The following is a 26,006-nucleotide window of genomic DNA, read 5'->3' on the forward strand; positions in this document are numbered from 1 at the left end:
TTCCTGCTAAATAATGATGTTATTAAAAATTTAGGGAAAATGTATTTTAACTACAAAAATGATAGGCTATATATCAAAACCTTATAGAATATAGGACATAGCTATTATCCAACATAAGTTTACATGATGACCTAAATTAATAAGAGACAAGAGGCAAAATAAATAAATAAGCCTGAACCTAAAGATAATAGAAAGATAACAATGTGATTGTTCAAAGGAAAGGAAGTTCATTTAGCTAAGAAAAAAAATGAATAGGATAGAAAATGAAAGAATAAATAAGCTGATAAAGAAAACCATGAGCTGGTTTTTTTAAAAGACCGACAAAATAGGCAAACCATTGACAAATATAATTTTTAGAAGAAAAAACCTAAATCAGCAAAATTTCTAATGTAAAAGATGAGATCACAAAAATTTTTAAATATCTTTAGGGTTACATTTCCAAAACAGTGCTAACAAATTGGAAAATATAAAGGAAATAGATGATCATCTATTGAACTATACTTTATTCTAATTGATATAACAGAAAATTAATGATTTAAATTGACTAAGAAGAAAAAACAAAACAAATTATCACAGAATGAACTGCCCAAAATAACATCTAATCTATACACATTATTTTTAAATGATTTCAATTCTAAAGGTTAATTATCGTTATAGTATATAGATCATTTATAAATTTAGAGAAATCTGGAAGAGTAATCAATCCCTTTTATAAAATAATAATTGTATTCATTTTAAACTTGGTAAAGATAAAACAAAGAAAATTGTACAAAATTTTACTAGGCAATAAAAAATGTGAAAAATGTATCAAAAATATTAGCTAAAAATACAGAAATATAATAAAAATTATTCATCAGTCAACAAGCATTGATTAATCCCTTAACTTTACTATATACCAGGTACTGTTATGAGCTCGGAGGTTACAAAGAAAGGCCATGATCTCTGTCCTCAAAAAAGTCAAATTTAATTGGAAAGAGACAATGCCTATCCACATACAAGAAATTTATAGAGTAGATGAAAGATCATCTCATAGGAAAGACACTCGCAGTAAGGAATAGTAGGGATAAAGGGATGAGAAAAAAAGGCCTCCATTAAAATATAGAATCTGTTATATAAGACTACTTCAATATTGGAAAAAAACTATCGCAATAAAAATATATAAATATGTGTATTTATAATATAAATTGTAGCAATAGATGCAAAAGAAGGCTTTGACAAAATCTAGCATCATTTAAAATTCTAAAATAAAGAGAAACTGAGGCATTTTTCTTCGATTCACTGGTGTCAACCTTAAGTCAAAAGCCAAAATAATATGTTGTAGCAAAACATTAGAAGCATTCCCACTAAAACTAGGTTTAAAACATGTATCACTACTTCTACTATTTCTAGCACTTCACACTTAGTATGGTGCCTTAATTATGCTTGATATTTAATAAATGCTTATTGAATTAGATTGAATTGTATTTGACATAGTACTGGAAATTCTGCAATAACACAAAAAAAGATAACAAATGGATTAATATAAATTAATAGGTACAAATATCTTTAATTGCAAATGATTCTTGTAATCTTTTCTAACTGTATCTAAAAAATGTGCTCTCAACAACAAAATAAACTAAATAATAAATGAATTCAGGGAGATATAGAATTATACCACAAAAAATCATTTTCATTCCTATTTACTAGCAATAAAGATCAAGAAAATGTCATAAAAAAGAACTCCATTTACAATAACAATAAAAAACCATCAAGTACTTGGGAATTAACCTACCTAGAAATGCACACGATCTGTTTAAGGACAACTATAAAACTACAATGAAATAAAGGCAGACCTAAATAATTGAGAACCTCTCCTGAGAGAGCTATCAAAAAGGAAGGAAAAAAATAACTATCTGTAAGAGTTTCATATCCAAGATATACAGGGAACTAATAGAATATATGACCAAAAGCTATTCTCTAATAGATAAGTGCTCAAAGCATATAAACAAATTTTCCAAAGAAGAATTACAAAGCATTAACAACCATAGGAAAGAATGTTCCTAATCACTAACAATAAGAAAAATGCAAATCCAAACAGCTTTGAATTTTCACTTCACTTTCTCCAAATTGACAAAGATGATAAAACAGAGAAATAAATAGTCAACATGGGAGGTAGAGTAGAAAGGCAGGCCCACTAAGGTTCTGTTAGCGAAGCTTTGAATTCATCTAACCATCTGGGAAGTAATTGAGGATTATGTAAAGAATGTAATCCATACTTTTTGACCCAATGATTCCACTAGTAAGCATACATCCAAAGGAAATCAATAATATAAAAAGAAAGGTCTCATTTACATGAGAATAATTATAGTGGCATTTTTTTGGCAAAGAACTCGGACCAAAGCAAATGTACATTTATTGGTGATTAGGCAAAACAGTTATAGCACATGAATGTAATGGAATATTGCTCTGACACAAGAAACAATATGATGAATGCAAAGAAGTATGGACAGACTTGCATGAACTAATGCAGTGAAGTTTGAGAAACCAGGAAAATATTTTATTTTCACTACAATAATGTAAGTGGAAACCACAAAATAATCAACTCTGAGAGCTGTGAAATTACAGTTGCCAAGCTTTGTCTCAAAGAGGGATTATGAGAATGTACCTCCCTCCTTTTGGAAAGGTGAGGTGAGGACTATGGGTCTTGAACATTACATATAATATTAGATTTTATTGATGTATTGATTAATTTCCTGAAATACTTTTTTAAAATTCACTTCTATTTTATCTTCTGGTAGAAGAGATGGGTTTTTGGGAGTAAGGTGAGGGATTGGGGAAAGCAGCTATTGTGAAAATAAACGATATCAGCAAAAAATTAAAATAACTTTCTGCCCAAAGATTTTATACTACCATTATTCAGAATTGGAGGAGGGAGGTTAAATTAAAAACAGAAATGTCTATGTCCAATAGTAGAGAAATAGTTAAATAAACTGATAGATTGCATGAATACCTCTCCATTATATTGTCAGTGAACAGGAATCCCAGTGTGATAACTCCCTCTATTAAGGCAAATCACTTCCCATCTATGACTTAATAGATGAGTCTTAGAGAGTAATCTAAGTGGCTTTCCCAGAATCTAAAAACTAAGTATCAAAGGTGAAATTTGAATTTATTCTTTACTATAAATCTAACTCTCTATGTACTCACTAACATTGGCTCCTATATTGGCTACATTAATGTAATGGAATATGATAATGCAATTAATATTAAGAAGTATAAGTAAAAATTGGAAAGACTTTCTTGCAAATCCTACAAAATAAAACAAAAACTCAAAACTGGAAGAAAAGAATATATACCATCTTGGACCATATGAAGGGAAAAGTAAATAGAAATGAACAAAGAAAAGTTCATATGACCTTTAAAATCTGAGATTCATTTACTTAAATGAAAATGCTTTGTGAAGTGTTCAAGACCCATAGTTCCCACCTCTAAATATAGAAGAGAGGTACATTTTCATATTTCCTCTTTGGGGCCACATTTGATGATTATAACTTCACAGCTTTCAGATTTATTTTGTTTTTTGTTATTTGCATTTAAATAATTAGTTGTATGAGATAGCATGTTGTAGTCAAAAGCACACTGGCTCTACAGTCAGATGATATAGTCATGTCACTTTACTACTATGTAGCCATAGACAAATCACAAACCTTATCCATAAAAGGTGATAATAATGTCCAGAAAGTCTATTTCACACAGTTTGCTGGAAGATCAAAGGAGGCAATGCATGTAAAACTCTCCATAGATGTCGTATAAGTATAGAAAAGAGGACATATGTGGGAAATCTCATGAAGGTAAAACTTGGCAATAGACTGGGCAATGCAGAAAAAGTGGTCAAGGATACTACTTGGTTTGCCAGCCTGAGTAACTGTGGGTGTCCCTGAAGGCTTTGTCCTGGGTTTTCCCTATCAGGATGATGATGATTTTAACCCCAATTGAACATCTGGTCTTCAGAAATGATCTATATCTCCCAGTATTTGTCAAATATAAGGATAAATCCAGGCTAGATCAACCTAGGGGAGAAACATAGGGAGCAAAGTTTGCCAGCACATTCATTCCATAACAGGCACCATGTTAGACTTCACAGTTTGGATCCCAAGTAATTAGATATATCTGGCTTTGATAAATATGGCCAGAAGTACTGGAACAGAGAATGTGTTGACTTCTCAGTTTCTTTTGATTGTTTTCTCATCATGAAAGCTTAAGGTCTTCACACCTATTAGTGGCTAATATGATAGAGAGAGAGAGAGAGAGAGAGAGAGAGAGAGAGAGAGAGAAATGTCTTTAATAAAAATAAATAAATAAGTGAATGAATGAATAAAATGCATGAAGGGAAAAAAAAAGAGAGAGATGTTGGACATTGCAAGAGAATGTGGGAAGTCTAGGACACTAATGCATTGTTGGTGCAATTGTAAATTGATCCAATCATTCTGGAGAACAATTTGGACCTATGTCCAAAAGGCAACAACTACTGTACACCCTTTGACCCAATGATACCAATGATGCTGTGGTATCACAACAAAGTTTATATTCCAAAGACAACAAAAAAAAAAAAAAAGGAAAAAGAAAATATTTACAGCAGCTCTTTTTATGGAGGGTCTGTTGAAGGAACTGGAAATCATTAGAGTAGAGAAGAGAAGACTTAGAAAAATATATTTTCCATTCCATCTAGAACCTCAAGGCTTGGGAAAGAACAAGAAATGCCCCCAAACAAGCTAGGAAAGAGGAGCAGAGCAAGGATGGATTTTGATAAAGGTTGAAGTTGTGCAAGTGAAGTCTGAAGATAGAAAAAAAAAATCAGAAACCATTTTTGTTCAAAAACAAAAGAGTGATTATTGAAGAATGTTAATTGAATAACACACTGTGCTGGTTACTTCTGCCTGATGGTTTAATTATTAGTAACTCCGTGTAGTTCATTAGGGAAGTATTGTGCTGCTGTTGGCAAAACAGACGTGTCATGTGTGGCCGATAATTAAAGGCAGGAAAAACAAACATTCTCTTTGGCGCCCTGGATTTATAAATAGCGTCCCTTTCATCAATAACTCTCCTCTCCATATGGGTTTGGAGAATTAATGAGGAAACAGGACATTTCAGCTTTTTAAAATTCTTCTGTTACTCTATCCATACCCCTTTCTCACTTTAGAAGATGAACAAGGATGGACCATAAGTGTAAAACCCTACCAGAATGTTATGAGTTGCATCCATGGACCCATAATAGCAATAAACAGCATGTTCTTGACTGAGCAAAAATCGATACTTTGGAGTCATTACTACTAATTAATTGACGGTTGAGTTTTTTGACAAATAGAGGAAGAAGTACAGAGAACTAAGCTACAATAGAATATGATTTGAGGAGATAACCACATGGTAGGAAAGTAATGGATACTATGGGAGTTAAAGAGATTGACCTAGGTCCAAATCTCATCTCTGATGCTTATTATTTGTGTACTATTGGTCAATTAAGCTCTCTGAGCCTCAGCTTCCTAATTTGTAATTCTAAGAAGGTTAATTGGAAGGCTTTTAATATCACTTCCACATCCAGATTGTGATTCTATGATTTTATATTAAGAGAAAAAGAGAATGGGATGAGAGGGGGGATGTTGTGGTCACACACCCATAATATTTAAAAGAAAAAAGAAAAGTAGTCTGCAAAAATGAAAGATAAAAAATAGTCAGGAGTAGGAGGGCATCTAAGAAAGAACCTTGTCAAAGAATCAGAAGAACAGAATCTCATCGTGGTAAGGATCTTAAGAGGCCATTACTAACTATTTCTATAGGACAAGACTTCTTAATGTTTTTTTGTCACAGACTTCATTGATACTCTGGGGAAGCCCTTAGACATCTTTGGTAATTCAATGGTTAGTGCTAGACAGAAGGACTTGAATTTGAATCCTGCCTTAGATACTTACTATCTGTGTAGCTGAGGCAAATGGCTTAACCTTTTTCATTCTGTAAAATGGGGATAAAAATAGCATCTGCTTCCCAGGGTTGTTTAGAGATTGAAATGAGATTATATACATATATATAATACTTTGCAAACTTTAAAATACTACATAAATGCTATTATTACTATTATTAGGCCACCTAGTGAACTCTTTCTCAGAAGAATGTTTTTGAATAATTGGAGAAAAGTCTAAAATTCAATTAGCAGTTATGGAAAATAAAGATGTAAATTTTTTCCCCATCTAAGTTCATGGTCCTGCTAAAGTTTATCTATCAATCTCTTGATATCCATGGATCCCAAGTCAAAAATTCCTGCAGATAAATCCCATCATATTTCTAACAAGTGGTTATCCCATTGGACCTGAAGATTTCCAGTGAGGAGAAACCTATTACCCCCAAAGCAGTCCATCCCACTTTAGAAAATTTCAAGTTGTTAGATTATATTTCTTGGAATCAAGTCCAAACCTACCTGCTCTGCAACTTCCATGCAGTTGGGATGAAAGAACAGAGTTCTCGCCTTTGGTCCCAACAGAACTGGTCCTATCCTGTTTCCAGCTAATATTGTACCCCAATATTTTATACTTTCTTTGGGGCTAAGAGGCTTTCACAAAAGAGACAAACTGACTAGTGATGCTGTAAAAGCATCATTTCAGGTACATTTTTAACTCTTACAAATTCTGGCCCAAGATACTAGAGGGCAGAGCATGATGAAAGAAAGAGACGAGAGGCTTGGCGCAAAGCATCCATTTGGATCATTGGAGGAATTGCAGAGAAACAATCAGGTTTCGGTTGTCAAAAGGCAGGAGCACAACTGAATCTCATTGTCTTGAGGGATATGTGTATATATGTGTAAATATGATTTATTTATTTCCTTAGCCATAGCAGGGAAAGGATATTTCAATAAGAATAGACTTGAAGATATCTTGAGCTGATTGAAGTAATCAAATTACTCCAGAGCTTTCTCCTTATGACTGCTTTGTATTCAGGTGATCAAGAAACATCAACAGCCTAAAACCTTCATTCTCCTGAGCCCACCAAGACTCCAGGATGATCTTTAAATCTTTTAAGGAAAAATTAGTCTAATTCACAAGGGGGTAGGGATTAGGATATGGTTCCTACCACAGACATGATGATCCTGAAATCAAGAGAGGAGATTGAAAGAAAGAGATTATCTTGAAATATATCCTGAGATCTTAAAAAAAATAAGTTATACAAAGTTCTCATCTCTTTTTATAGGTCAATATGAAGATGCCTGGGTTTTATTCTCCACAGTCAATGTGTATTAAGACACCTGATGTGGACAACATGTGTTGAGATGTGTATTAGAACAATCCTGATGTGCAATCAGAATCAGTAGGAGTCCAGTACTACACTCAGGCAGGTCAACATATTAGGACAGTGAGAACACCAGAATAACACACTAACAAATAGCAAGGGCATGACTGTTATAGGGAAGGGTAGAGCCCTACTCAGGTATATTTTGCTAGTTATTCAACACACAGACAAGAAGAGCCTCAAAAAGTGGCTAGCTAGGACCAGTAGAGTATAGAGTAAAGCTTGAAGTTTCCAGGATGAAAGATTCCAGAAATGGAAAATCCCCCAGGGGGATTAAGTGACTTGCCCAGGGTCACACAGCTAGGAAGTGTTAAGTGTCTGAGATCAAATTTGAACTCAGGTCCTCCTGACTTCAGGGCTGGTGCTCTATCCACTGCACATTTAGATGCCCCAAGAAAATAATTCCTTAAAAATTAAAATTGATTAAATGAAAGCTAATGAATCTATGAGACATCAAGAAACAATAACACAAATGCAAAAGAATGGGGGGGAGGGGAAGAAAAAGATGTGGACTGCCTAAATGGAAAAACAACTGTCCTGAAAAATGGGTTAAGGAAAAATAGTATAAGGATTATTAGACTACCTCCAATCTATGATTTTAAAAAGAATCTAGATATCATATTTAAAGAAATTATCAAGGAAGACTGATCTGCCCTAAAAATGTCCAGGAATATTATAGCCAAATTTCAGAGTTTCCAGGTCAAATGTTTCAAATAGACAAAGTAATTCAATATTATGGTGATACAGTCAAAACAGCAGTTTACACATCAAAGGCTTAGAATATAATATCCTGGAATGCAAAGGAGTTGGAACGGCAACCAAGAATAATCTAGTTAGCAAAAATAAATATAATGCCTCTGGAAAAAATAGACATTTAATGAAATAGAGGACTTTTAATTGTTCCTGATGAAAAATCCAAAGATAAATAGAAAAATCTGACATTCAAACAGAAGAGTCAAGCGAATTATGAAAAGTAAACATGAAAGACTAATTATAATGGATTCAATAAGGTTAAACTCTTTATAATCCTATGTGGGAAAGTGATATATGTAATTCCTATTGATGCAGGAAAGATTCTTTTCTTTGTGATTCCCAACCCTTCCCCCTCCCTGTTAATGTAATTACCCTTTAATTCATAAATCCTGGTCCCTTTGTATTCTGATAGAGGATCTGGGCCTGTCCCAGCCCCGAGCCAGATCTGAGCCAACTCAGGGCTACACCCAAAAGCCCCTCTAGCTAAATCTCCCATTATAAAAGGGACAAGCTGGGACCCCCTCTTTGCAGAGGTCCCAAACATGCTAGCCATATCAGGACTTTCTGTCCACTGGACCCTCTGTCCGGTGCCCTCCTTATCTCTACCTTCACCTATTTCCATAACTATGCTTTAATCTTGCTTCCAAACCCCATAATAAACATCTTTTATCAATCTAGCTTTTCAGGCTGATAAATACTTTTATTGGGGACTCATGCCGCTACTAGACCTCATTTACCACTATAATTTCATTTAGGTACTCCAAATAACAAATAGATTAGAAACCAAAACCTAACGATATGTTGCTTGCAAGAAAAATACTTGAAACAAAAAGACCACACAATGAAAAGATGGAATGGCAACAGAATCTATTATGCTTCAGCTGAGCTTTAAAAAAAGGCAGAGGTATCCATCATAATTCAGTTTAAAAAAAGCAAAAGCAAAAAAGACTAATTAAGAGATAAGCAAAGAAATTACATTATGCTAAAGGAACCCTAAAAATAATTTCTATACTAACCATGTATGAACCATGACTTACAGGAACAAATAGACAGCAAAAGAGAGGAATAGAATTTTAGCAAAGTTAGATATGATAGATAACTGGAGGAAAAAAATAAATGGGAATAGAAAGGAGAGTACCATTTTCTTAGCTAAATATGGCAACTCAACAAAAATTGATTGTAAATTAGGGTATAAAAACCTCACAGCCAAAATCAGAAATGTTAAATGCATACTTTTCAGACCACAATGCAATAAAAGTTATAGTCAATAAAGGGCTCTAGACATGTAGATTAAAAATCAATTGAAAAACAAATAATCTACTCCTAAAGAATGAGTAGCTTAAAGAACAAATCACAGAAATTATCAGTAATTTCACTAAAGATAATAACAACAATGAGAAAACATACCAAAATTTATGGGATGCAAACAAAACAGTACTTAGGGAGAAATTTAAATCTTTAAATGCTTATATCAAAAAGAGAAAAAGTAAATCAATTAATTAGACATACAAATTAAAAAAAAAAACTTGAAAAAGAACAAATTAGAAATTCCCAATTAAACAACAAAAGCCTGAATCACCAAAGAAGAGATTAAAAAATCAAAAGTAAAAGAATCAATTGAACTAATAAATGAAACTAAAATCTGGTTTTATGAAAGAAAAGAGTAAAATCGGTAAACCATTGATTAATTTCATTAAAAGAAAGAAGAAAACCAAATCATCATTATTAAAAACAAAAAAGATAAATGCACCACCAATGATCAGATGGGATCTATACCAGGAATGCAAAGTTTGTTCAATATTGGGAAAATTATCAACATAATTGATCATATCAGTAACAAAACCAACAAAATTCATATGATTGTCTCAAAATACGCAGAAAAGTCTTTTGACAAAATATAATACATTATTAAAATACTAGAAAGTATAGGAATAAATGAAGCTTTTCTTAAAATGATAAGGTATATTTATCTAAAACCATCAAGCATTATCTGTAGTAGGGATAAGCTAAAGACTTTGCCAACAAGATCAGGGGTGACTCAAGGATATGCAGTATCACACTATTATTTACCATTATACTAGAAATGCTAGTTATACCAATAAGACAAGAAAAAGAAATGAAAGGAATTAAAATAGGCAATAAGGAAAGAAAAACATGACAGTATGGTTAGAGACGCCTAGAGAATCAACTAAAAAATTAGTTGAAACAATTAACAACTTTAAGAAAGTTATAGGATATAAAACAAATCCACATAAATTATCATCATTACTATATGTTACATATTTTATAGTTACCAATAAAGGACAGTAGAAAGAAATAAAAAGATAAATTCCATTTAAACTACAGACAATATAAAATACTTAGAATTCAGTTGCCAAGACAAACCCAAGAACTATATGAACACAATTACAAGACATGTTTTACACAAATAATGACAAATTTAAACAAATGCAGAAATATTGGTTGTTTGTGGGTAGACTGAGTCAAATATAATAAAAATGGCAGTTCTACATAAGCTAAGTCACTTATTTGCTATACCTATCAGACTAATAAGTATTTTATAAAGCTAGAAAAAAAATAACAAAATTCATCTGAAAGAACCAAAAATAAAGAATATCAAGGCAATCAATGAAAAATAAGGAAGAAAGGTAGACTAGCAGTAACAGATCTCAACCTGTATTTCAACACAATAATCCTAAAAATAATCTGGTACTGAATAAGAAACAGAGTGATGGATCCTTGAAATATATTAGACACAAAATACACAATAATAAATGACCATGGTAATCTAGTATTTTATAAACCCAAAAGTCCAAGCTTTGGGGACAAAAATTGCTTGGAAAACTGGAAAGCAGTTTGGCAGAAACTCTGTATAGATTAATATCTCACACCATATACCCTGAAAAGGTCAAAATGGACAGAAGATTTAGACATAAAAAAATTAGGATAGCATAAAAACAATGCAATATATAGAGAACTGAGTCAAATTTGTTTAAAAAAAAGTGAGTCATTTTCCAATTTATAAATGGTCAAAGGATGTGAACAAGGAGTACAGGAAGAAGAAACCAAAGCTATTAGTTATATAAAAATGCTCTAAATTCCTATTAATTAAAGAAATTCAAATTAAAACCATTCTGAGGTTTCACCTACTCTTAGCAGATTAGTTAATGAGACAGAAAAATAAAATGAAAAATGTTGGAGAGAATGTGGAAAAATAGGAACACAAATGCACTGTTGAAGTTGTGAACTCATCCAACCATTCTGGAGAGCAATTTGAACTATGCTCAAAGGGCTATATCCTTTGACTCACAAATACCATTACTAGATCTGTATCCCAAAGGGATCAAAAAAAAAAAAAAAGGAAAAAGACCTATATGCACAAAAAAATTATAGAACCTTTTTTTTGTAATTCCAAAGAATTGAAAATTGAAGATACTGGAAAATGATTGAAGAAGTCATAGTATATGGTTGTAATGAAATATTATTGTGTTCTAAACATGATAAGTAGGATGGTTTCAGGAAATTCTAGGAAGATTTAGATGAAATGATGCAAAATGAAGTGAACAGAACCAAAAGAACATTATACATAGCAACAACAATATTGCTAAACAATGAATGATTGAATTATTTTTTCAATCCAATGATCCAAGACGTTTCTGAAGGATTTATGCTGAAAATGCTATTCACCTCCAGTAAAAGAATTGATGGAGTTTGAGTGTAGATAGAAGCATCATATTTTCCATTTTTCTTTATTTTTCTTAAATTATTTTTTCAATATAGCTAATATAGAAATGTGTTTTTGTGATTTCACATATATAATTGACATCAAATTTTCTTGATTTGTCAAGTGGTAGGAGCAGGGAAGGCAGGAGGGATAGCTTTCAGAACTCAACATTTTTAAAATGAATGTTTTTTTAATTAAATAAAATTAAATAAAAATTTAATTTAAATTTAAATTAAATTAAAAGTAATAAATTGGTGGAAAAAGCAGGTAGCATATGCGATTTCAGGTGAAGATCACCCTCAAGCTCAAGACTAACCAGTGAGAGAAGCAAGTACTTTTGGAGCAGATGGGGTGTCCTGACTTCTCTGAAAATAAACATATGGATGGCCACCTATCATGTCTATGGCTGATCATGAATTGAAGGCATTTTTTGGCTGGATTTCTTAAACTGAAAAGATAAATGGTTAACCTAGAGGATATTGAGCCAACTTGAGAAGAATCAGTTTAGCTATAGCATCAGGATGAGCAAAAATTAAACAGTTAGTTTAACTGGGGAAGTGGGAAAAGTGGTCTTAAATGCCAGGAACAGCATAATTTATGTAATAGGCAACTAGAAGCTCCTCAAGAGAAGTAGAACACAGAAGTGTTATTATCCAGGAAATGTAATTATCTAAGGGAAATTACTTGGATGATAGTATGAATAATGAGTTGAAAAGTAGATGGAGTGAAGGTAAGGGGATTATGACAGTGACCCAAGAGAGAAGAGATCAGGGACTGAACTAAACTAACACTATTGGAGAAGTTGAGGCAAGGTCAAATCAGAACTGTTTGAAGCACCAGTGAAGGAACAGATATTGCTACTATTTAACAAAAGATATTCTCCATATCAAACACATGCTAAAGGGATCAGAAAGAATTTGAGAGTCTAATGATGGATGAATTCAACTGTATTTAATTATTCTGTTTTTGCACAACAACAAACCTCACAGGTTGTCCCATGTGCAGTGGCTAACAAATTTCCCTAAACTAAGAGTCCATATAAGATTCCTTGATGATTCTTCCATCATCTCTATCTACTGAGAGCCAGTCAGCAATGTCAACTTTAATAATAGCTACTTCCACTGAAATCTGGTCCCTTGAATCTTCTGGGCTGGAGGACTACATAAATTCAGCCCCTACTTTTTTCTGAGCACCAGGGACATGTTGGGGTTCCCTTGCAACTGTACAAGAGAATGACTCTCTCCAACAAGGGCACGATGGTGTTGAGTTAAGCATTGTCGATGTCAAATCAGTCATGGCAGGAAAAGATTTACCCTTTCTCAAACACATACATCTTCCTCAGGCTATTTATCATTTGGAGTGAGTGCTTTATGGCACTGCATAGAAGTTGTCATAAAACAATATTTTAAGAAGCCCAAAACCATATTTCAGCCATAAATGTCCATTGGCCCCAAGAGGTAAAAAAATAATCCTAGCAGGTGACTCAAGATTAACATCTTTATTACATATGACCTCACTATTGTGTTCCCTATAAAGAAAAAATATTACAAAGCATTAACACACTTTAAGTATTAAATTAATGTAGATTTATAGCTCATATCCGGGTCTGAATTTCTTCCCTTGCCATGACATTATTTTTCTGTGATTTTTTTTGACATCCACTAATGGGGACCAGAGCAAAATAAATGGGAACCGTGATGCTCCAGACCTGACTTCAGGGCTAGGGTGGGTTGTGGACCAACATAAATCTCTCAGATATAGGCTGGGTTCTACATATGGATTTCAATATCTGAGCAATTCATATTTCTATAATGCTAAAAAGTTTACCTAATGATTTCCATACCAAATGATTGCTTGGATACAGAGATCCTGTTTGTATCCTGGTTCTGCCATTTGCTCTCTGTGAGCTGGGGAAGTCACTTCCCTCTGAAAGCTTTAGTTCCTTCATCTGTCAAATAATGGGGCTGAAATAAATGACTTCTGAAGTCCATACCAGCTCTACAATCTTGATGTTATTTCCATTTATAGAGAAGGAAACTTAGGTCCAGAAAGTCAGAAACTTTCATTTAAACAGATTCTCTTTTATACATTTGAATAGACCTTGCCTATGAAACATTCTAATTTAGACAAAGTTTCCCTAACCATTTTTTATTGCTGTTCCTATTTATTTATTTTGGTTTTTAGGGAGGCGGCATCCTTTAAAATGAGGCATTCTCCTGGTGGGGAGAAATATACATTTCTCTAGACATTTTCAAAGAAAGTATGTTTCCCATTCAATACAAATTAGCATTTTTTTATGTTTTGCATGATTGCACATGTATATCTCACATCAAAATGCTTCCCTTCTGAAGGAAAAAGGGATAAAGAGAATCTGAAACTCAAAATTTTCATAAAGTTTTAAATCATTTTAATGCAATTAGAAAAAATATCAAATTTAACATTTTAAGAAATAATATGAAAGATGAACAAATCAACATTTATTAGGCATCTACTATGTGTCAGGCATTGTGCTCAGTAGTGGAGTGCAAAGGAAAATCTACAAGGCTAAGTGACATTAACTGAAATGTCATGTCTTGACAAGAGTCAATAAGAAGTTGTAGAAAGGGAATGTGAGTGGAAAGAAATATGGTAAATCATCTTGAGTATAGCAGGCATATAACCTCCTCAAAATCAGGGAACATTCTTTTGTGTGCTTTCTTGGAAGGGGAGAGGAGAATTGGGTTTGAGAAGGTTTTTTTAAATTTTCTAGTATCTAGTACATTGACTTGCACATAGTAGGTGTTCAATAAATATTTGCTAAATTAGATGGATCATATTGCAAATACAAGCTTTAGAAAAAAATAATTCAAAGAAAATCATAAAATAGTAGGTGTAAAATAGGGAACTTAGGTTTAGAACTGAAAGGCACCTTAAAGATCACAAATCAAACATGCTGATTCTACAAATGAGGAAAATAAATCAGAGTGATTTAGTGCTCCAAATCACAAGTGTTTGAGATGGGATTTGAATGCAGGTCTTTCTGATTCCAAATCCAGTTCCTTCTCTACTATTCCTTTAAAACACAAAGCAAAAATTCACATCCATGAGCAGGAAATTTGATTGTATTCTGTGGTCCCATCACCAGCCATGAAGGGTACCATTTTCATAAGTGTGTAAAGCAAAAGATCCTTTGTTGTTTGTTTACTCTTGGGTGAAAACCATGTTGGTGGACACAACATGCCCCATGGCATGGGAATTTTGACCTGCTACATTTCCATCCTGGTCTGGTTTGCCCTTATTTGGGCACTGACTAGGCTCTAAGACCCTTCCCAGCTCCAATAGTCCATGTTCTATATAATTTCAGAGAAGTCACTTCTCTACAAGTCTCAGTTTCCCATACAGTCCAGGTAAGAGTCTGAGATCCCATCCTTACTTGGATAATCTAATGACCCTCTACCTATGACTTTCTCTGGACTAAGACCCCTCCCAGCTCCAATAATCCACTTCTCTGAAAGTCTCAGTTTCCCATACAGTCCAGATAAGGAGTCTGAGATCCCATCCTAGTTTGAATAATCTAATTTCTCTGGACTAACGCCCCTCCCAGCTCCAATAGTCCACTTCTCTATAAGTCTTAGTTTCCCATACAGTCCAGGTAAGGAGTCTGAGATCCCATCCTTACTTGGATAATCTAATGACCCTCTACCTATGACTTTCTCTGGACTAAGACCCCTCCCAGCTCCAATAATCCACTTCTCTGAAAGTCTCAGTTTCCCATACAGTCCAGGTAAGGAGTCTGAGATCCCATCCTAGTTTGAATAATCTAATTTCTCTGGACTAACGCCCCTCCCAGCTCCAATAGTCCATGTTCTATGTAACTTCAAACAAGTCACTTCTCTACAAGTCTCAGTTTCTTCATAAGCCAGATAAGGAAGACTCCTAATTTGAATAATCTAATTTCTCTGGACTAAGACCCTTCCCAGCTCCAATGTTCACTTCTCTATAAGTCTCAGTTTCCTCATAGGCCAGGTGAGGAGTCTGAGATCCCATCCTAGCTTGGATAATCTAATGACTCTCTACCTATGACTTTCTCTGGACTAAGTCTGACATTCTCCACATTCTGGGCTGAGGCAGCTGAGTGGCAGGGGGCTTGGAATTGGGAAGTTCTCACTAGTCATGAGACTCCAGGTAAATCTCTTCCAGCCTCATTTTCTCCATCTGTAAAGGGCGAGGGCTGGACCAGACCTCTCAGCTGCCTTCCAGCTCCCTCTCAAGCTATGACTCCTCCAGGTCCCCCTCCAATATTCTCTGTTTCCAGTCCCCCTCCATCCCTGCCATTGTTTGAGGCTGCACTTGTGTAGGACTGTACGTATTTACACCCATGTACGTATGCAGGTTGGCGCTTTAAAGCCCAGCCCCACAACCACAAGCATTAGCTGTTTGCAGCCAGAGCTGAGCTGCTAATGATTTTAATGAGGCTGCCTTCTGGATTCATATTTTTTTCATAAAACACACCCCAGTAAAAGCAAATCAATGAAAAACATTCATTAGGGCCTCTGTCGGTCCGGACTGCGGTGGGTGTTTCTGTTGAGACGAAGAATGCAAAGCTTTATTTAAGCTAAGTTGTTTGACATTTAGATGAGAGCAAAGAGAGAAATACTAACAAACCCAGGAACCACTCATGACAGCTCTTTGTCCTGCAAGAGAGAAGAAAGGGTGCCGACTGTGAGATGATGCTTTGAAGCCCTGGAAATTTGTAATGAAAAATTTAAGATACAAGAGAGAGAGAAGGCCTCGCTATTCATTGGGCTCTGCATATATTAACACTTGTAATTCCAACTAAAGGTTTGCTATGTGTTTTTATAATTTGGCCGCTAATAAATATCTCCGAGAAGTACTTTGATTTTCCAAGATTGGGTGTGGAGTTCAGATCTCTCAGAAGAAATGGTGAACAATAACTGGCAGGCTCCAGGCTCTGGGGAAGGGGGGAACGGGACTTGAGGCTCTATAATTAATTATTAGAGATGGACTGCAGCAACATTGCTAATGGTGCTTGGGGTCCAGGCTAACATCAGGCAGCCTGAGATTGCTTCTCGATCTTTCCTCCTCCAGTCTGGCCACTAGGGTTTGCTGGGGCCCACACCCTTTCTCTATAATTCTGCTTATAATACGTGGCCTTGGGCTCATTAGTTAAATGCAGTGTCACTCAAAAAAGAAAAGGGTAATATTTAACCTATATCAGAATGCTTGCTGTCTTGGGAAGGGGACAACTAAGGGAGGGAAAGGGGGAAAAAATGGGAACACAAAGTCTTACAAAAATGAATATTGAAAATTGCTTTACATGTATCTGGAGAACTAAAACACTATTTTAAAAATAGATAATATATCTAGCTTCAGACGCTTAACACTTCCTAGCTGTGTGACCCTGGGTGAGTCATTTAACCCCAATTGCAGCAATTCAGCAAAGGGAAAATATATATATGTGTGTGTGTGTGTGTGTGTGTGTGTGTGTGTGTGTGTGTGTGTATGAATGTATGTATGTGGGGAGAGAGAGAGAGAGAGAGAGAGAGAGAGAGAGAGAGAGAGAGAGAGAGGTGCAGTCAATCCTTTGTAGCAGTATCCAGGGAACCAATCTGCATCAAGAAAGGAATAGAAATCCTTTAAAAGCAATGTAGAATAGGAGTTTTACTATCTATTACCTTTTTAGTCTAATCATCTAATCTCTTTGAGCCTCAACATTCTCCTCTGTAAAATGGGGATAATAATTCCTACCTTAATAAAAACAATAATAGTGCCTTGAGGTTTAAGAATATTTATCCCTCTTAAGACAGATAGCAAAATTTAGTATCCCTATTTTATAAAAGAGAAACCAGTCTCAAAGAGAAGTAATAGAGAAATTACTCTATTTAGAGTAATTCTTTAGAGAAATTTCTCTAGGTTAGTAAAGCTCAGAGTCCAGACTTCCAAATCTTGGCAGACCCAACTTATGGTGGTTCTAGGAAGATGAGCCCCAAGTTCTTGGAACTTATTTGATCTGGAAAGGATCCTGACATAGCATTTGGTTTTCAAGGAAAGTGTGACTCAGATTAGGGGAAATTACACGATGCCCCGAAGCTAGTTGGGGTAGTCTGAGAAATCTTTTGGTCTCCAGGAAAGCATGAAGAGCTGAGTGAGAAAATTCATCACATTGAGAGTGGTCTTGATATAGTTTTTGATAAACATTTAGAGGAGATGAAGGGAGGTATTATTGACAGAGATTCCTGCTAATATTGGACCTCTGAATATTTTTCTGGCTCTAATATATTGTGATTGTAAAACTGGGATAAACTTTTCTTAGAAAACTTCAGATAACTAATGGAAATGGTAAAAACATAAAGAAAATGATCAGCTTCATGTTCAGGGGCCAGTTTGGGATTAGGAAGGTTTCCTTTGTTTTTGCTTCCCTAGGTCAGGTCCAAGATCTCAGGAGTAGCAGATGAAGACTAGCATTCCTTGATGTGTGATTCATGCCTTAAACCAAAAATCAATCTGATTTTCATTGGCTGGCCACCAATAGGTCCTAGGCCAAGCTCCATTTGGTCATTGTTTGGGTCCTGATTGACTCAGATTGAATGTAAATAACAATCTTTTCTGCTTTGGCCAGAAAACCTAATTTCCCCTCTCAGATTTATTTGTTTTATTTAGATTTTTTTTCTGACTAGGCAAAAGAGGCAATTATTTGCCTCAATTACTACCTAGCATTAATCACTGAATGAGTGCATCTTAGACAAACTGAGACCTGTTGAAGACCTTAGCTTTAAAAGGTCAAGGTCTCCCACAGCATCCAGGGTCATCTCCAATCATCCTGATCCATGTCTTGCTACTGGACCCAGATGGCTCTGGAGGGGAAAGTGAGGCAGGTGACTTTGTATAGCCGTGTCTCACTTAGATCCAGTTCACTTGCTGGTCAAGACATCATCTCTCCGATATCATGGTTCTCCTTGAAAATGAAGAACAAAAATCAACAATACAGTCCCAAGTATCTTCATCTGTACTCCCTTAGCTGTGGGTACCGTGATGTGTAATTCCAGGATCTAGGATGATTTCTTCTATATTTCCATCTGTTCTAATCCTCCAGCTATTTGGTTTTTCACTCATCACAATGCTGAAGAAGACCTATCCTCCAAATGAAGTTCATGGCTTTTCACCCCCCTTCCTTCTTCTATCACAAATCATTTCATCCCATCAGGACCAAAGCCAACCTTTTGGGTAGAGATGATCCTCTGGTAAATGTATATAAACCTCGTGAGTACAGAGTTCCCTAAAAGAGATTGAAAGAAGCAACATGGCACAAACATCCAATATTGCAAAGAAAATATGGGAAAGAAATGGTCAAAGGATATGAACAGACAATTCTCAGACGAAGAAATTGAAACTATTTATAGACATATAAAAAATATGCTCCAAATCATTATTAATCAGAGAAATGCAAATTAAGACAACTCTGAGATACCACTACACACCTGTCAGATTAGCTAGAATGACAGGGAAAGATAATGCGGAATATTGGAGGGGATGTGGGAAAACAGGGACACTGATACATTGTTGGTGGAATGGTGAACACATCCAGCCATTCTGGAGAGCGATTTGGAACTATGCTCAAAAAGTTATCAAACTGTGCATACCCTTTGATCCACCAGTGTTTCTAGTGGGCTTATACCCCAAAGAGATACTAAAGAAGGGAAAGGGACCTGTATGTGCCAAAATGTTTGTGGCAGCCCTGTTTGTAGTGGCTAGAAGCTGGAAACTGAGTGGATGCCCATCAATTGGAGAATGGTTGAGTAAATTGTGGTATATAAATGTTATGGAATATTATTGTTCCGTAAGGAATGGGTGAATACAGAGAGGACTGGTGAGACTTACATGAACTGATGCTGAGTGAAATGAGCAGAACCAGAAGATCATTATATACCTCAACAATGATACTGTTTGAGGATGTATTCTGATGGAAGTGGATCTCTTTGATAAAGAGAGCTTTAAATGATCAAAGATGGACAGAAGCAGCTACACCCAGAAAAAGAACACTGGGAAATGAATATAAACTGCTTGCATTTTTGTTTTTCTTCCCGGGTTATTTATACCTTCTGAATTCAATTCTCCCTGTGCAACAAGAGAACTGTTCGGTTCTGCACACACATATTGTATCTAGGATATACTGTAACCTATTTAACATGTAAAGGACTGCTTGCCATCTGGGGGAGGGGGTGGAGGGAGGGAGGGGAAAAATTGCAACAGAAGTGAATGCAAGGGATAATGCTGTAAAAAATTACCCTGGCATGCGTTCTATCAATAAAAAGTTATTAAAAAAAAAAAAGAAAATATGGGAAAGATCCCAGAGCTTCGGCTCTTAGATGATACTAAGCTCCTGAGCCAAGCTTCTTATAGAAGAGAATTCACCTACAAGAGCAAGTGCTTAGATCAATGAGTAGATAAGATTTCTGGGGTTGTTCAGGGCAAACCCAGACTTTTCCATTCACTAGCTCTATGAATTATAGAGACCATGCAAGTGGAAAATGAAATACATTTCTAGCTCCCTCAAGTTCTTTCCCTTTTTGAGGTTTCCACAACCAAGAAAAAAGTAAATCTACATCTATATATCCCTAAGTAAGTGTGAGTCACTTAAACGAAGGGTGATTCATTTTTTTCTAGAAATTCTGATTGTTACATATTTTTAATATGTTCTGTTGGGCACATGACAATGTGGTTTTCTTTTCCTGCCTTTCTTTTTCTATTTTTTTTATTTTGTATTTAGGTTTTAAATAATTAAAAAAAGAAATCATGTGTATAGAGAGCTTTACAAAACTTAGAATACTCTATACAATTCTGGGTTTTGCCATTATGAGCCATTACTTGGAGTTGTGAATTGTATGGCACTTATAGAATCTATAAAATCTGTGTTTAATCCCCACTTTTAATTAATAAAGTGTGTATGATTCTGGACAAAAAAAAAGAAAGAAAAGAAATTCTGATGACCTTGTGATAGAGTCATCAACTAGGGAAGTATTAAAAGTCCAGAAGTGACTATATGTCTCTTGGAAGGTGGGGATCCTCAGAAGGAGAGGCTTTGACTCTATATCTTAGGTTAGAGTCATGGATCTGGAAGACTGTGTAGGTTCCTGGGGAAAGTAAAGCTCTTCCAGAGAAGGAAGAAAAGTTACTTATGGTGTTGAGTTCTTTCTGTTTTGCATTTTTTCTTGGGTTAAATAAAGCCCATCCTGCATTCAGGGATTTGTTAATCTGAGTGTTTGCATAGAAGAATTCAGACTTCTTTTTCTTTTCTTCTATAGATACCTAGTTATGATTATATTCTAACATTCCAAGAGGAAACTTTCAATGATGGCAAAAAAAAAGTAAATTTCTGATGTTTCCTGCAAAACCCTGAATTGAAGGATTGAGAGAATTATGTGAATAACCTACAAGATCGACCCTTTTATGTAAACTTAGAGCTTCAGTTCCCCTTCTGCCTAAATTTCTTTATCTCATATTCCTTCTGTTTTCTGCACTCACAGAAACCTGCCCCTTTTGGAAAAAAATCTCCATCCTTGATCATTCTCCCCAGTACTAGGGGATTTCTCTCACAAGTCTCCTGAACTACTGGACCAAGAAGGTAAATACATACAAGGCCTTTCTCCTCACTACTATACCTAAGTAATCTCTTTGGATTTTATATCTGTGTATTTCTCCTGATCCAGAATAATCACCTACTATCTTCAGACTCAGTTTCCTAGTTTCTCAAGAAGTTCATAACCAAGATCATTGTCTTCCTGCACAACCCAATCCTCCACCATTTGGGGACTTCAATATACACATTGATGTTTTCAGATCTCCTTGTTCATTACTGTCTTCAATATCTAGACTTTATATCTCCATTTCATCTCAGATATCTTCAAGTCACATCTTGGATCTCATCATCACTCACAACTATATCACTTCCAAGATTCTTAATTCCCTCAATTCCTTATTTCTGCTAAGATGACTACTGAGCTTTGTAAACATCCTAGATGTTCTTGACTCCTCCTTTTCCCTCATCCTTCATGTCCAATTATCCAATCAGTTGCCAAGTGTTGTTGACTTATCCAAATCACATCTGACTTCTCTCCCCTCTGGGCTGGTAGCCAGATTGGGGTCTGCATCATTTCCCAGGTAAACATTCCAATTGTCTTTTCACAGCTCTCATGACTTTTATTCTTTCCCCATTTTTCCTCCAAAGAGCTATTTCCTAAGACATAGATGTAACCATTTCTCTGCTCAAAAATCTTCAGTAGCTCCCAATTTCTTCAAGTTTATCTGATATCTAAATCTCTCCTCAATCTGTGTTATATCTAATTTTTCTAATTTATTTCACAATGTTTCCTTCTACATACTTCATATCCCAAACTAATCTAATTGATTTTAGGGGTAGCTACTAATACACTGAATAGAGGACTGGATTTAAAGTCAGGAAGACCTGAATTCAAACCAATTTAAGACCCAGAATGACCCTGTGAAAGTCATAATAACTTCACACTGACTCAGTGTCTTCAACTACAAAATGGGGATCATGATAGCACTTATCTTCTGTGATTGTTGAGGATCAAATGATCGTATTAGCACATTGCCTCGTTCATAAAAAGTATTTAATAAATACTTGTTTCCTTCCTTTTTATTTCCTTCTTCCTTCTACCTCTCCCCCTTTCTTCTTTCATTCTTTCCTTGCTTTCTATTTTTCCTTCCTTTCTCCTTTCTTTCTTCTTTCCTTCATTCCTTCCTTCTTTTCTTCCTTCCACCTTTCTTCCTTTACTCCTTTTCTTCCTACTACCCTTCCTTATTTCTTTTTCTTCATTCCTTCCTTCTTTTCTCCCTTCTTCCTTTCTATTGCTTGGACTTCATCTCCTCTCTCAATGTCTTTCTACAGACTGTTGTCAGTGATTTTCATTCACACTAATGCCAAAAGCTTTTTCTCGGTGTTTCCCTAGAATTTACTCCCTCCCTCCTCTACCTCGTAAAAACCCCTGCTTCCTTCAAGGATCAATTCAGGTCAATTTCATGTCATTAAAGTTGCAGTCAAACTTGACCATTCTGTTCCAGAGTACTTTTCCTTCTGTTTAATATTCCTTCAACCAAGAATGTCTTTTATATGCAGCTTTATTTGTTCATAGTCTCATAGGAATTGGAGACAGAAGAAAATTTAAGAATCACCAACACAGACACTTCATTTTACATATGAAGAAAGAAAAGCTAAAATTGGGGAGTTCCTTGTTTAAGATCACAGGCAGTTTGCAGCAAAGTTGGGATGTGAAACCAGATTTTCTGATTCCAAAGCCCTTTGCTTCCTTCCTTTGAATTTCTTATTACTGTTTAGTCATTTTAGTCATGTCCCACTCTGTGATCTCATTTGGGGTTTTCTTGGCAAAGATACTGGAGAGGTTTGCCATCTTCTTCTCCAGTTCTTTTTACAGGTAAGGAAACTGGGACTTGCCCAGGTTCACATAGCTAGCAAATGTTTGAAGCCAGATTTAAACTAGGGATGATGAATCTCCTTAATTCCAGATCCCATATTTTATCCACTGTTCCACCTAGTTGCCCAACATGTTGAATTTGTAACTTTTTAAAGCCCAACTTTCTATTACCTTATTTTGACTAAACCTTCCCTGTCTCCCTTCCCATTGATGACTTTCCCCCCTTCTTCCTCACAGGGTGCTTTCTTGCTATTCCTCTAATGCACTGATCATATAATATTGTGTATTATAGTTGCCTGTGTGTTCACTTCATTCTCCTTCTGGGATGTGATTCACAAACTAGCAGGACTGTGCCTCATTTTTGTATCTCTTCTAAAGTCCAGTGGCCTGGAGCTCTGCACATAGAAAATTCTCCATATATATGTTTGGGTTAAAAGGAATGGTAGGATTGACATATTAGAGTGGATCCAGCATAGAGCTGGAAGAGACTTTAGAGTCTCTTTGAATTATAGGTATTTGTTGAAAGTACACTATGAATTAATAAATGAATGAGTGTGTTTTCTGTGTGCAAAGGACAAATACAAAAGCAAGATAATTTTCAAATCAACATGGTGCTGTGCAATGGAAAAACATAAAAAAGAGTCTTGCATGAGATAAGGGTAAAAAGAGATCTCAACATCAGATTGTGGAGAGACTGAATATCATATTAAGAAGATTGAATATATTTGATATGTGTGTTTAAGGCATTTATTAAGCCTTCCTGTGATACCTCATTGTGATCACCTACATTCTCGATCAGTAATTACTGTTCTCAAAGACCATGCCAGTAAAGAAGCATTATAGATTGAGAGCTGGAAGAGATCGTGGATGTCATCTCTTTTTAAAGAGATGAGAAAAGTGAGACTTGGTGAATTTAAGTGATTTAAACAAAAACATCTTGTGGAAAATAAGTCAGAATTTGAATTCAGGATATGACTTCATATCTAAGCTTCTTTCCATTATACCCCTTAACATGCTCTACCTAAATGGTTCTGGCAATGGACTCCACATCCATCTTAGTGGGTCCAGCTAAGTTATAAGAAGTTGCAGAGGGTTCACAACCCACCATTTTTGTTTCCCAATCATAGAAACTCAGGAAGACTATGTCTTAAGGTGTGGGGAGGCTCTGGATCTATACAGGTGGAAGTCATTCCAATGTTCATCCAATACTGAAGAGCTCAAGACAGTTCATAAGATCATAGTTTTACTTGGAGCTTAAAAGGGACCTCAGAAGTCCCAAATTTCTCCTGATAGTCCAACTTGCCTCATCTTGCAAATAAGGAATCTGATCCCTAGAGATTGGTTTGACTTGCACAAAGTAATATACTGAGATAGGATTTGAACTCAGGATCTTTGATCAAAGATTGTATTCTACTGTTCAGTCTCTCAGTGAAAGCCCATTCTTTTCCATTCTTCTGAACTTTCTCCTTCTCCATCAGCAGTCCCTCCTGTAACTTAAAGCTAGAGCAGTCTTCCTCCAGATACCCCTTAAACAGCTTTCTCTGGCTCCTCATTTGCAGGGGCTTTTTAATTATGCCCCATTGGTGGTACATAAACGCATTTATGTATATTAAGTTTTGCTCCACTTAGCAGAGTGGTCACTTAATTAAATGTCTTCAGTTGTTTTATTGAAAAAAAAAAAAATGAAGGCCTCTCTCCTTACCAACTCAACCTCCTCCCCCCTCAGTCCTCCCAGAGGATATCCCATACCCGCCAAGCCTAAGAATTTAAACATACACTCTGGGGTCCCTCCCCCCTCAGTAACACTGTCACAGCCCTTGCATTGGCGGAAGCTCATATTAAAAAGTAATATCCTCTCCCCAAGCTGCTAGACTGTTTAGCAGATTTTTAAATTGAAACTAAAATTATACAGATTTTTCTTTCTGATAATTCCTCCAATTCGCTAATTCGTTAATCTCTGCAGGTCATTGAGCAGACTCGCATTAATGAGACGTAGTTAAGAACAAATTTTACCCTTTCTCCTTTTTTTCTCCACCCCCCCATTTGAAAAATGTTTCCCATCATCTGTAAATTAGAAGGAACTTGTACCATTTCTAGGCCATTTATTTAAAATAATCGAATGCCGGGGGATCCGGCTGAATACTGTGTGTAATGATGCTTTTTAACAAATTACCATTTATTTATAAGCAAGAAATAGACATTCCAAAAGCACCCCCTGCCCACCCCCTTGTTACTGATGATGTCCTTGAGCCCAAAGAAGCTGAGCCATGTTGTTGTTGGGGTGGGGGGGAGAGCAATTGTTTATTTTCTTTTTCTTTTTTCTCCCTAGTGAGATTTAGAAATCAGTGGCAAATGGGAAGAGATATCTTGGAATACAGACACATTTGGCCTTGGAGGAAAGCTGCAAATGCCCAGGGAAAGCACCCATCTCCATTCACTAGGCCAACAGAACTGGCTTCCTCCAACCAATTGACAATCAATACTTTTTATATACCTACTATAGGCTGGGCACTGTGCTGTGAGCTTTACAATCCTTGATCTGGAATAGGGGAAAAGGCCTTTCAGAAAATCTGTGTGTGATTGTATTCTTTTTTATGTGAGAAAACACACACACACACACACACACACACACACATACAGGGGGATTCATGGCCCACCTCTCCCATCAGTAGCCTAAGAGAATTTTGAATTCTAAATTATACTGTAATTGCAGACTCAGGGAACACTAGAAAGGTAATTACTTTGGTTCAAGTATGGTAAAT

Source organism: Antechinus flavipes, chromosome 6, assembly GCF_016432865.1.
Source record: "Antechinus flavipes isolate AdamAnt ecotype Samford, QLD, Australia chromosome 6, AdamAnt_v2, whole genome shotgun sequence".
NCBI classification, from domain to species: Eukaryota; Metazoa; Chordata; class Mammalia; order Dasyuromorphia; family Dasyuridae; genus Antechinus; species Antechinus flavipes.